Consider the following 13,108-nt stretch of genomic DNA (forward strand, 5'->3'; position numbering starts at 1 on the left):
CCATCTCTCCAGCTCCAGCCAGTGCTCTTGACTTGAGCCTTCTCTCCCACCCCAAAGATTTCATTTTTAAAAGGATAGATAAACAGTTAATTATCTGATAAACTCCTGATCCTGAAGACAGCAGAAAAGCCACCGGCGGTGTCAAAAAGGAAAGGCAGAAGTCTGAGGAGCCCTGAGGGGCAGCCCTGCTGCTCGCTCCCAGGCTGCGGCAGAACCGCCCTACTTCTTCGACCTGTAGCTTCCCAACCTGTAAGCCCTCTGGTTCCCTGCTCTCACCTTTTGACCTCTTGTGGGCTCATCCTAAGGAGTCCAGCCTCGGGCTTCCTCTGAGTTCAGACGGGGTAACCAGTCACCTGTGTGCGTCCATTCCATCCTGGTTGCCTAACTCCAGGAAGCGAGGAGCAATGGATGTAGGCTGTCCAGCCTGGCATCAACAGAACTCAGGCTGGCCTATTGGAGGCCAGAGACCCAGGTCTGGGCGGGGCCAGAGACGGGGTCCTGTGGACAGTCGACCCTGCTGACCAGCAGGGAGAGGGCAGAGCTTGTCTGTCCCAGGAGCTCGTGGGGTGACGGGGAAGCAAGGTGTCCCAATACACCCACTTTTACAAACAGCCAGTGGGGTGTGGAATGCGTCTCAGTGGGTAGAGGGCCAGAGCCCATGAACCAGGTACTCTTAGGAGGTGTGTGCAGGAGAATGGTTTTCAGGCCAGCGGGGAACATGATATCTGGTTACACACACACACACACACACACACACACAGGCATACTGCATGCCTTTAATACCAGTACTCAGGAGGCAGAGGCAGGCGGATCTCTGAGTTTAAGGCTAGCCTGGTCTACAGAGTGAGTTTAAGACACCCAGGGCTACACAGAGAAATCGTGTCTTAGAAAAAAAGAAAAAAAAAGCCCGACAACAGAAGTCTCTATCACATGACCAAGTGGAATATTGGATGTAGCAGGGCAAGGTTTCTTTTTTTTTTTTCCTTCTTTTAAAGATTTATTTATTTATTATATGTAAGTACACTGTAGTTATCTTCAGACACTCCAGGGAGTGAGATCTTGTTATGGATGGTTGTGAACCACCATGTGGTTGCTGGGAATTTAACTCAGGATCTTTGGAAGAGCAGTCGGTGCTCTTAACCGCTGAGCCACTTCTCCAGCCCCGCAGGGCAAGGTTTCTATTGTACTGTTCCCTGCTCTTTGCCTGGAAATGGAAATCTATGACTGTCCATTGGGCCTTTCTGGAAGGTAGTGGGAACCCAGAGGCCCAACTTTCCTTCTATTCCTGCTGCCAGATGGCAGACCTCAGTGTTGAGTTCAGAGGGTCTCAGGCCACAACACTGCAGGGCCCTCAGCTCTAGGATTTGGGGTGGAGAAACCTTCTAGAAACCAACAGACCAGCAGAGGCAGCCGGGACCATGGTGTGGCCCCTCACCAGACCGCTGAGCTCCTTGGGTTTTTTTTTTTTTTTTTTTTTTTTTTGGAGACAGGGTTTCTCTGTGTAGCCCTGGCTGTCCTGGAACTCACTCTGTAGACCAGGCTGGCCTCGAACTCAGAAATCCACCTGCCTCTGCCTCCCAAGTACTGGGATTACAGGCGTGCGCCACCGCCGCCACCACCACCCAACCTCCTTGAGTATTTTATGGGCTTCCTCTCAGGGAAAAGCAGACCCTTGTTTTAGGGAAGAAAAGAATTGGAAGATGAGCCAGTGTGAAGAAGAGTTGGAGTTTATTAAAAATTGAAAGAGGATCCAGGTGTGGTGCCCATGCCTTTAATCTCAGTACTTGGGAAGCTGGGGCAGGAGGATCTCTGTGAGTTTGAGGTCAGCATGCTTAACCTAATTCCAGGCTAGCCAGGGCTCCGTAGACCCTGCCTAAATGGGTGATGGGGAGCTGCGGGGGAGAGAAAGGTATTCATTTAAGGGAAATTAAGACACATGACACACATAACAAAGAGTCTGGATGCGGGCTCCTCATGGACGAGTCGCACTTAAATATCTTAGGAGTAGACAAATATACCATTTCGATGGCTCTCAGCATCTCAAAGGGTTGCTAAGCAACTTTCTCCCCCCTCTTAATTTTTCTTTTACATTTATTTATTCATTTGAATACATTTGCGCATGCTCCGGCACCCTAACTTGGAGGTCAGAGGACAGACAACTTGTGGGAATTTTTTTTTCCTTCCAGTATGTATCCCAGGGACTCAAACTTGGGTTTTGAGGCTTGGTAGCAGGTGCCTTTGATAATCGGAATTCTAGGACAGGGACCTTGGGCAGAAAGATAAGCTGACAAGGTAAAACAAGGAGCCACTGGGGTTACTTACCCAAGGGCTTTAATGTGAGACTGATAGAAAATTACAGGTTTGGGGCTGGAAGGAGAGAAGTCTCAGCCAAACGCTGCCTGTGTTGGAGCCTTGCAGTCTCAGTTGGAGAAAGAGGCTTCAACCAGATTCCAGGGGCCTCCTCTCCCTTCCCACACCCTCCTAATTTTCTCATGTGTGTGTGTGTGTGTGTGTGTGTACTTGTATACATGTGTGTGTGCATATGTGTGTATGTGTGATATGCTTGTATTCATGAGTATGTTTGCATGTGTGTGCATGCAGGCATGTTCCCCTATTTTCCACTGAGTTTGCTCATGCATGTGCACATGTGTGTTTGTATGCACATTCATGTGAGAGAATGGGGACACACTGGGCACACGGAGAGGAGAGAAGACGGGCCTCACCTCTACCTGTCTGATAGACCCTGCAATGTATATACCACTTCTTTAATAGGCGGCGTGGGGGTCAGGGTGGGGCAGGTCCGAGACAGGGTTTCTCTCTGTATCCCTCGCTGCGCTGGAACTTGCTCTGTAGACCAGGCTGGACTCGAACTCATAAAGATCCACCTGCCTCTCCCTCCTGAGTGTTGGGATTAAAGATGGCTGGTGTCTGTTTTTAAGTGGGTTCCTGGAATTGAAATCAGGTTGTGAGGCTAATGGGGCAAGCCTGTTATTGACTTAGTCATCTCCCTAGCTCTCTCTCTCTCTCTCTCTCTCTCTCTCTCTCTCTCTCTCTCTCATCTGTTCCTAGAGCTGACACAGTTAGGCTGGCTGGCCAGCAAGGCCCCAGGTATCCTCCTGTTTCTATATGCCAATGCCGGCTTTAAAGGCATAGGCAGCTGCGTCCAGCTTAATACAACAGCAACAACAAGAACAACAATAATAACAAAAACCTTAAATTTAATGTAAAAGGATGTGTCTATATGCGTGTGTCCGTGGGTGTGCGAGTACACGCACTTGTGCACGCATACACGCACGCGCATGTGTAGGTGTTGGATTTCCTGGAGCTGAGTTGTGAGAAGCCCAGAGTGGGTGCTGAGGACTGAGCTTGCGTTCTCTACCAGCACGCATGTGCATGTGCTCTTCCCTGCTGGGCCATCTCTTCAGACTGCACGTCTGGCTTCTTGCCTGGGTTGTAGGAACCAAACTCAGATCCTTGTGCTTATAAAGAAAACAAGAGTCTAAGCAACTGAGCTATCATCTCAGACTCTTTTCATCTTTTTTTAAAAAAACTTTTATATTTATTTATTTATTTATTTATTTAATTCACTTTACACCCCTCTTCCCAGTTCCTCTTCTTACAAATCCTTCCCCCATTATCCCCTCCTTCTCCTCAGAGAAGGGGATGTCCCCCTTCTTGGCTGTCCTAGAATTCACTCTGTAGACCAGGCTGGCTTTGAACTCACAGAGATCCACTTGCCTTTGTCTCCCAAGTGCTGAGACTAAACTCATAAGTCCCCCACAGCAAACCCCTTTCATCTTAAGGCAAGTTTTCACTATGCAGCCTGGGGTAGCTTCCAACTTTTAAATCTGTGTGTCTGAGTTTACATACGCACGTTCATGTGTCATGGCCCAGGAGTGGAGGTCAGAGGGCAACTTGAAGGAGTTGACTCTTGCCTTCCACGTGGGGGGTCCTGGGGATCAAACTTAGGACCTCAGGCTTCCCACTGAGCCATCTTGCCAGACAATGAATTTTTGAATCCCCTGCCTCAGTCCCTGAAGAGCTGAAATAGCAGGCATGTCCCCAGTACCCAAAAGACATAGAGATTACATGGAATGTGACTTGTATCTAGCAGACATTTAATAAGCGATGGCTGCTCTCGGCATTCTACACGGTGGGGGTGGGAGTCAGGCCGTAGCTGGCAGAGAGGCTATGGCAAGGGGGAAGTGGAAACCCAGACAGGGGAAACTGCGAAGGCCAGTCCCGGGTCACTTGGATAGAAGCAGGATTTGAACTCACACACCCCCAGTGGCCAGATCGTTGATATTTGCACTGGCTCTGGTGTCAAACCAGGGCAAGCACCGCGCAAGTGGGTCAGAGGGCCTGGTTAGGTGGCCCCGAGGCTTTAGCAGGTCTCTAGGGGCTCATCACCTATGGCCTTGTTTCTGATCCCTGGTGCCCTGCCCAGACCCCTCTGTAGGCCCAAGAGCTCTTCTGGTTGGCCCACTGAGGACGCTTGTGAGCCTGTCCCCAGAGACAGTCATCCAAGGTCACTTAGTTTGTCACTAAGGTCTGGGCTTAATGTGTACATATGAGGAGATCTGGAAAGGGACCAGGTAGGTTCTGTCAGGATCTGGTTGATTCTTTTTGTCTTGTTTTGGTTCAAGACAGGGTTTCTCTGTGTAGCCCTGGTTGTCTTGGAACTCACTCTGTAGACCAGGCTGGTCTTGAATTCAGAGATCCTCCTGCCTCCCAAGTGCTGGGACTAAAGGCGTGTGCCGCCACTGCCTGGCAGGATCTTGTAGATTCTTTTTTTTAGAAATTAATTAATTTTTTTACACTACATATTTTATTCCCCCCACCCGTCCACCCTCTGTCTGCCCCCTGTCTCTACTCTTGTAGATTCTTGTTTGTTTTTATGACCACATATCATGTAGCCCAGGGTGCCCTCAAACTTACTTTGTTCTTAGAATGACTTTGTCCTTCCCGTCCTCCTGTCCGTGTCTGTGCCATGTCATCCGGTTTTATGTGGGGCTGAAGGTCAAACCCAGGGCTTCAAGCACGCGCACCAGCCATTCCACTCACGGGCTGAGCTATAGCCCTAACTCACCGGGTGTGAGAGTGTTTTCACTTTTGAGACAGGATCTTACGGGCCAGCCAGGCTTCCGACTCTCAGACATCCTCTTGCTTCAAACTTTCAGGCTCTAGGATTATAGATAAATAAGCTTAGCTCTTTAATATATATATGTTTATATATATTGTATATAATTTTATTTATTTATTTTTAAACAAGGATTTTTATATATGTATATATGTATATATGTATGTATGTATATATGTATATATATGTATATATGTATATATGTGTATATGTGTATGTATGTATATATCATATATTATATTATACATTATATATTATATACTATATATTGCACATTACATATTATATATTACCTATTACATGTCATATTATATATTATATATTATATATTATATATTATATATTATATATTATATATTATATATTATATATTATATATTATATATTATATAATATATATTATATATTATATAATATATATTATATATTATATATTATATATTATATGCTTTTGTTTATTTTTAAACAAGGATTCTCTAAGTTCAGACTGGCCTAGAATTTTCTATGCTGCTCAGTCTGCCATGAACTCACGATCCTCCTGCCTCAGCTTCCTGAGTGCTGAGACTACAGGCATATTCCACCATGTCTGTCCTATATCTGTTTACCTTTATCATACTGAATTTGGGGCACAGTCTCCCTGGGTGGTTTGGGGACTTGTCTGGTACCTGCCTCTCTGCTGTGCCTATTCCAGCAAAGGCCTAACTGAAGATTGCGGGGTGGGGGGGGGAGGGGGGGGAGGGGGTGTTACCTGGTTACCAACTGCTGGGTTGACTTGGGGCATATGGCTTTGGGGAGGTTGGGGGTGTCCCCCTCCCCCATTTAATAGTATACAGGAGATCAGATGGAGGGTAAAATAAAACTCAGGTCCCAAAACTCTGTGTGGTTGCCCTCACCTGTAATCCCAGGATTTGGAAGTAGAGGTGGGAGAGTCAGGAGTTCAAGGTCATCCTCAACTACATAGAGAGTTTGAGGCAGGTGTTGGGTAAGTGAAACTGTCCTAAAATAACAACAAGAAGGGTTTTTTTTTTTTTTTTGGGTGTAGTTGTATAAGTAGAATGGTTGCCTTACGTACAGAAAGCTCTGGGTTCGAGTCTTCCCAGGTATAGGCTATAATCCCAGGGCTCGAAGGTAGAGCCAGGGGGATCAGGGGTTCCAGGTTATCTTCATTTTCAGCTCCTGAGTGTTCAGGACCCTAAAACAGTTTGACTGTAACCAGGGCTTTATGGGATTCCGAAATAAAATAAATAAATAAATAAATAAAAGGGCCTGGGCCTGGCCCTCCAAGGTAGAAACCTGGGGTCCCTCCCTCCTAACCTTGGCTACTCCAGGCATAAGAGTGACCAGCAGGGCAAACCACCTAGGGATCCTCCAGGCGTCCTCTGGGTGACCTTGATGTATTCTGGTCTCTCCGGGGAGGGGGTTCTAATCCGTGGCTGGGGGAGTCTCGAGGCCCCGAGGTTGTGAGTCCTCCCCCACGGTGGCACGGGGCGGGCCGTGCGGGCTAATCCCGTATGTAAATGACAGCCAATGGAGGGTGGTGTTGCGCGGGGCTGGGATTAGGGCCGGGGCGAATGGCTGGCAATCTTACTGGGATTACAGAACAAAGAGAGAACCTCCCAGAGCCCGGGCTCGGCTTCGCGCTCGCTCCGCGCCCCGCCCTCCGCCGCAGCCCGCGCCGGGGGTGGGGGCCCCGCGCAGCCCCCGGCCGGCCGCCCGCACCGCGTCCTCCCTCCTTCCCTCCCTCCCTTCCACTGATCCTGTCCCCCATTCCCGGATTATTAACTCAGCAACCAGAGGCGACTGGATCTACCGAGTCCTGGCCACCGGGCCCGGGCCGGGGCGCCCGGAGCGCTTGGGGATCCTGCAAGGTAAAAAAGGAGAAAGTTTGACTGGGGGTGGGGGTGGGAGTGGGGGATGGGAGGGAGGCTGATGGAGAGGGGGTGCTCTGGAGCTTGCTTTGGTTCTGAGCCCTTATTTTGCAACCCCCCCCCCAAACCTCAGTGCGTTGTGTGCATGGGAGGTCCCTTCCCCTCCCCCTCCAGGTGTCTCAATTCTAAGGCCCGCCTTTTGGGGGTGTGTGTGCACGTGATCGGGATTATAATTCGAGTTTGGAGGGGGATGGGTTGGGATGGTCAGCTTCTTCCCTCCGGATACCTGCTGGAATCGGGGAAAGCAGACACCCCTCTCACCCTCGAATTCCCTGGAGGTGGAGAGAGAAGCGCCCCACTGGCCTGGAGCCCAGCAGGCCTGGATACAGTCGGGCGAATGAGGTCAGTGGTGTGCCCTGTCGGGGGAGGTTGGTGGAGGGGGCGTCGGAAAGAAGCTTTCCTCCCCCCACCCGCTGTCCTCTCCCGTTTTCCAACGCTCAAGCTGAGTCCGAGCACTGCCCCAGAGTGGTGGTTTCTTTTTTTGGGGGGGGGGGGGGATCATCCTGTAAAGGGTCTGGTTTGCGTGGTGGGAGCCGGAGCCGGACCTCTTTGGATGCTTGGGGGCGAGTCAAAGAGACTTAGGGTGGCAGTTAAAGGGGCACAGAGGGTGCCAAGGAACAAGTTTGAGGGAGCTTGGGCTGTGGGTGGTCTCTGAGTTCTTGAAGAGGAGGGGGAGGGGCCGAAGGGTGCTTAGAGTCTCCCCATCCGGAGTCTCTAGGAGTGATCGCGACCGGTGTGACACCCAGCTTTGCAGCCGGTCCGGGAGCTGAGAGGGCGACCTTTTCCTGGCCTCTAAGACCCAGGGAAACTGGGGGGACCGTGGCTCTCAGAGTTTGGCTGCTCTGTCAGGAGGCGAGCGGAGCTCCAGCTTGGCATCTGGTCTGGCGACCCGTCCTCCCTGGAGTAGACTAGAGGTGGCAGTTCCTGGGTCCCCATCCTGGGGAAGCGAAAGAACTCAGGAGCTGGGCTCAGCGATGGAGTGCGTGTCTGGAATGTGGGGCGTGAAGGCTGCAAAGGCGGGGGATTCACAAGGGGCTCAGACTGCAGGGCCGCTCCCGGGAGCGCAGTGGTCAGTGCTCCCTGTTCCTCTGTTGGGGCCCTCCAAGACCTCTGGCCTTGGGAGGTGCCCTGATCCGTTCATTTATTTTAGCAGCGTCATTCCCAGAGGGAAAGGGCACCGACATCGATTATTTATTCTATTTGGAGCAAGAGGAAGTCGAAGGAGGCTGGCGGCTGGCAGCTGGGAGGGGCTGGGCAGTGGGGGCATCGAAATGGGGGGTGCCGATGCTATCCCATGCCTCTCCTTCGTAAGTCACCTGCTTGCGACTCCAGGAGTGTGTGAGATCGACTTTGGCCTCTTTAGAAAATCTACCAGTAGACCTAGAAACAGGCCTAGCATGGAGAAGTGTGTGTGTGTGTGTTGGGGGGGGGGGGTGTCAGACCCCCCCCCCCCCAGCCTGCTGGGCTGTGGAAGGCTTGCACTGTATCTCATTCTATAGCCAGCTCTGAGGATGACCTAGAAATTGCCAGTTCCAACTCCAAAGGGTCCCAGTGGATTCTAGCCCAGGAAACAAGGAAGGACCGGATCTGTGTAGCTTCCCTTGGCTGGTTATTGGCCCTGAGAGTTTGGTCTTGGGGACAGTCTCTTGAGGGGCATGCCTAACTTAAGCGAGTGCTTTGTTGTCTAGATGCAGGGCAGAAGAAGGGTCATTCATTTCCAGGGTACCAATTGCCATTTTAGTTATCACTGAAGGCTGGCTCGAAGGAGCCTCTGACACGCGGCAGTCTACGGCTTGGTACTTGGAAATAGTCCGAAAGGCAGACATAATAATAGAGGTCTCGTAAGCAGCTGCTCAGTTGCGGCGTGTGCAAAGATCGGGGTGCGTGCACGCTTGCTCGGGTAATAGCTGGGTTGTTGGAGACCTGAGTCGAGCTTCCCTGGTGGGAAGGCTTGGGGAGGGGGATTCACCATGTTCTGAGTGTGGCCTCGGGACCACAGACAGCATCTCCTGGCCTGGACCCTGGTTTTTTTCTCACGTTGGCCCACCTGTGACAGCCTGGTATCACTTGGGGGACCTTTCAGTCGGCCTGACTTAGGGGGCGCTGTATAAGTGTGCAGTATTTTTCTCTTTTCTTTTGAACTTCAAGACCTGGCTAGTTACGCTTGGTCCCAAGAGCCTGCCACATCTGTGTTTCCTTTCCGTCCTGGCTTTCTCCTGAGCCTGTTTAGCTTGTGTGTCCTTTTGGTTACACTAGATATAAGTGGGAATGAAGGGTAGCCACACACACACTTGTTGAGCGACTGCATGTCGGAATGAATGATTGAGTGTGTGTGTGTGTGTGTGTGTGTGTCTGTAGGCTGACACATGCTCTGTGGTCCCAGGCTAATTACTTTATAGTTCAGGCTGACCTGGAACTCAGGGCAGTCCTTCTGCCTCAGTCTCCCAAATGCTAGGATTACACCATGATAATAGTCCTAGTTTTTTCTGGGACATCTTTCATTCCTGGTTCCCAAGGGACACCCCGTCAATTACTCCGACCTGTGCATTCCCCTAAATACAAGTCTCTCACTGTTTCCCAGTCTTACTGCACCTCTGTGTTCAGGAATGTGTGTGAGTGTGTGTGTGTGTGTGTGTGTGTGAAGCAGCCATTGACACAAGCCAGGTTCTTTGGGACAAGCCAGCTGCCGGGGGTGTGCAGAAACCTTGATGGACACTTGAAAAGCAAGATCTGTGGGGGTTAATTCAGAAGTCCCACAGAACAGAGTGGGAGCCTGGCTGAGAACTCAGACCTCACACAGAGTTGTTTTTTTTTTTTTTTCCTTTTCTTTCTTTTTAAGCAGGATCTTATTATGTAGCTCAGGCTGTCCTTGAACTCATGATCCTCCTGCCTCAGCCCTCCCAAGTACTAGGATTGCAGGCAAGTGTTCTGCCTGAGCTCCGACTGCATAAGGACACTCCCAGATGAAGAGAGGCGGAGACATAGACCAGAGTAGAGTGGTCCCAGCAGAGACCTCCAGAGGAGGTTGAGCCTGGAGAGGGGTAGATTTCGGGCCTCTGGGAGCCGGAGAGCGCTGACCCGCAGGCACGTTGTGGCCTGATAGCCTTAATTGGAGCTGGGGACATAGTGCTTGGCGCCTAATCATGAGGATCTAAGAGCAAGCCTAGCTCCCATGTAAAAAAGCAGGCATGGCCGTCATGTATGACATTCCAGTACTGGGTAGACAGAGACCGATGGACCCACGGGGCTCGCTGCCCAGTCCACGTAGCCCATTTGGTGAATGTCAGTCCCAGAGAAAGGCCTGGTCTTAAACTAAAAAAACCAAGGCAGTTGGGAGTGGTGGTGTGGCCATTGCCTGGGGATGAATCTCTCTGGGTTCGAGGCCAGCCTGGTCTACGTAACGTAGAGAGTTTCAGGCCAGCTGGGGTAATATTGAGATTGGTTTGTCTCAAAAACAAACCAAACACAAAATCTAGAGATGCCTCTAGAGGAGCCATCCTTGAAGTTGACCTCTGGCCTCTGCTTGCACTCACGTGCGCGTGCATGTGCACACTCAAATACACACACACACACACACACACACGCTAAAACAGTAGTTCTACCTTTCTTTTTTTGTTTGTTGTTGTTGTTTTTTTGTTTTTTGAGACAGGGTTTCTCTGTATAGCCCTGGCTGTCCTGGAACTCACTCTGTAGACCAGGCTGGCCTCGAACTCAGAAATCCTTCTGCCTCTGCTTCCCAAGTGCTGGGATTATAGGCATGTACCACCATGTCCGGCCCTGGTTCTACCTTTCTAACACCGAGACACCTTAATTCAGTTCCTCATGTTGTGGTGATTCCCCCCAACCATTAAATTATTTTTGTTGCTACTTCATAACTGTGACTTTGCTACTGTTATGAATCATAATGTAAGTATCTGTGCCTTAGATGACCCCTGAGAAGGAGTAATTGTTCAACTCCTTCTAAATGGGTCCTGTCCCACAATACTTCTCTGTTCTTCCTACGGGCAGCTCTTCACGGCTGTCTTGTCTACCTTTTGGTCTTCCTGTTTTGATGGTTATTTATGTTCAGTGGTTGTTAACTGCGGGAGGACAGGAGCAGCATGGCAAGCTGGGGGGGCCCGGCCTGGGTTCCCCCTTGCAGTTCACCTCCTGCTTTGCCCTATGACCCAAGAGGAATCTTTGCCCCTGCACCTGTGCCTGGCCGTGGTTAGGCTCTCTAAGGACCGAGCTGACCTGGTCTGTGATTGGATGCTAAGTCGGTTTCAGACACAGTGTCCTAGGGGATGGTAATGGACAGGGGCTCAGTGCGGGCTCTGTGGAGACGGTTTAGGTTTTCTTCAGTGGATGGACTTTATCCTTCTGTGGGTGTGGAAGGACTCATGGAGCAGTCCCCACAGGGAGTGTAGGACTCTTCATTGCAAGCACCTTTCTTCCTGACCCTGAGTGGAACCTGGTGGCCCTGGGGCTATTTGCAGGTCCACCTGTCTCCTCCCTTCAGGACCACCTGCTTCTGAAGTCCAGATTTAGCCAATAAAAATAAGGACGCCTGGTTAAATTTGGACTGAAGATAAATCAGGGATGACACAATCCTACTGAGAGCTACTGTTCATTTATAGAGCACCCTGAACTGGAGATCTTGGGGTTTTGTAAGTGTCGCTTTTATTTCCTCAGATGAAGGGATGAGATGAGAGACTTACCCAAGCTTTATGAGTACATGGCTTGGGCTGAGCCCAGAGCCTTTTCCTTCTCTGTTCTAACTATCCCTAGGTCTACACCCGGCAGCTTCCTTACAGTCTACTCTTCGAAGCTGACTGATTTGTTCCAGCTTCTCTTGGCTTCTGCCTGAGTTGCTCTGCCTGGCCTCACACTAACTTCGGCAATAGTCTTCAGGCTCCTTCTCATTCTCTGGCTCGTTCTGTCTTCACCTGTGTCTAGCTTGTCCTCTCTGCCACCTGCCTCTGTAAAAACTATCTTGGTAAAACTGCCATGCACAAATCACAAACGCGCGCACGCGCACACACACACACACATACAAACACATACACACATACACACACAAACACACACACACAAACATACACATACACACACATACACAAATGCACACGCATACACAAACACACACATACACACATACACAAACACACATACACACACATACACATACACACAAAACACCTCTTTTTTCTCTCACTGCTCTTACGTAGCCTCTCTTCCCTGTGCTGAGAGTTGGGCATCTCCTATTTCTGACTTATTCTGTCAAATCTTTTTCTGATTCCTCACTTTGACTGCCTCTCAGTTACACACCACTTTCAAACATGGCTGCTTCCTTCTACTAACTAACCTTACCTTCATTGTTAGGGATTAAAGGTGTGTACTAAGGGCATGCCCATATTCCAGCCAGATCATACTGTAATTCAGGGTGTGTCTGCGTTCTAACTGGGTCATAGAGACCTAGAAGGTCTTTGGAAGTGAACCTTAGCCAGAGCAGCCATGTTGCTGTATAAGAACTGACCCCTGACCCCCCAAGAATCAACTTCATGAGTGTACCAGGGTACACGTATATGTGTATATACACACACACACATACAAACACACACATACACACACATACACAAACACACATACACACATACACATGCACACACACATACACACACATACAAAACACCTTTTTTTTTCTCTCACTGCTCTTACGTAGCCTCTCTTTCCTGTGCTGAGAGTTGGGAGTATTCCTTCTCTGACTCATTCTGTCAAATCTTTTTCTGATTCCTCACTTTGACTGCCTCTCAGTTACACACCACTTTCAAACATGGCTGCTTCCTCCTACAAACTAACCTTACCTTCATCATTAGGGATTAAAGGTGTGTGCTAAGGGTGTGTCTGTATTCCAGCCAGATCATACTGTAATTCAGGGTGTGTCTGCGTGCCAGCTGGATCACATCTTTGTATATGGTCCCTTGCCAGAGCAGCCATGTTCGTGGATTAAAATTACTTTATAGGGTTTATCTGCTATTCCTATAGCTTTGTCCTATAGGGG

General features: G+C 49.8%; 1 protein-coding gene and 1 long non-coding RNA gene across 16 annotated transcripts in view; one reads left to right on the forward strand and one right to left on the reverse strand.

The window, feature by feature from the left end:
* Positions 1-1,738: 1,738 nt before the first annotated feature.
* On the reverse strand, positions 1,739-6,629 carry LOC127672766 (uncharacterized). Its single transcript, XR_007975010.1, has 3 exons — positions 6,455-6,629; positions 4,939-5,183; positions 1,739-2,946 (listed from the first exon to the last, which is right to left on the reverse strand). It is a non-coding gene; the product is annotated as an uncharacterized LOC127672766 (long non-coding RNA).
* Positions 6,630-6,744: 115 nt separating this feature from the next.
* Gtf2ird1 (GTF2I repeat domain containing 1) overlaps positions 6,745-13,108 on the forward strand; it is a 101,802-nt gene continuing 95,438 nt past the window's right edge. For 5 of the 15 annotated variants that reach the window (XM_052168231.1, XM_052168241.1, XM_052168227.1 and 2 more), the window contains exon 1: positions 6,747-7,008. The gene's annotated coding sequence lies outside the window, so the exon portion shown is untranslated. Of the gene's footprint in view, positions 7,009-7,279; positions 7,411-13,108 lie in introns of those variants that run through there. The other 10 variants (XM_052168239.1, XM_052168240.1, XM_052168242.1 and 7 more) reach the window with 4 other exon arrangements.

The sequence above is a fragment of the Apodemus sylvaticus genome, chromosome 22, assembly GCF_947179515.1.
Source record: "Apodemus sylvaticus chromosome 22, mApoSyl1.1, whole genome shotgun sequence".
Lineage (NCBI taxonomy): Eukaryota > Metazoa > Chordata > Mammalia > Rodentia > Muridae > Apodemus > Apodemus sylvaticus.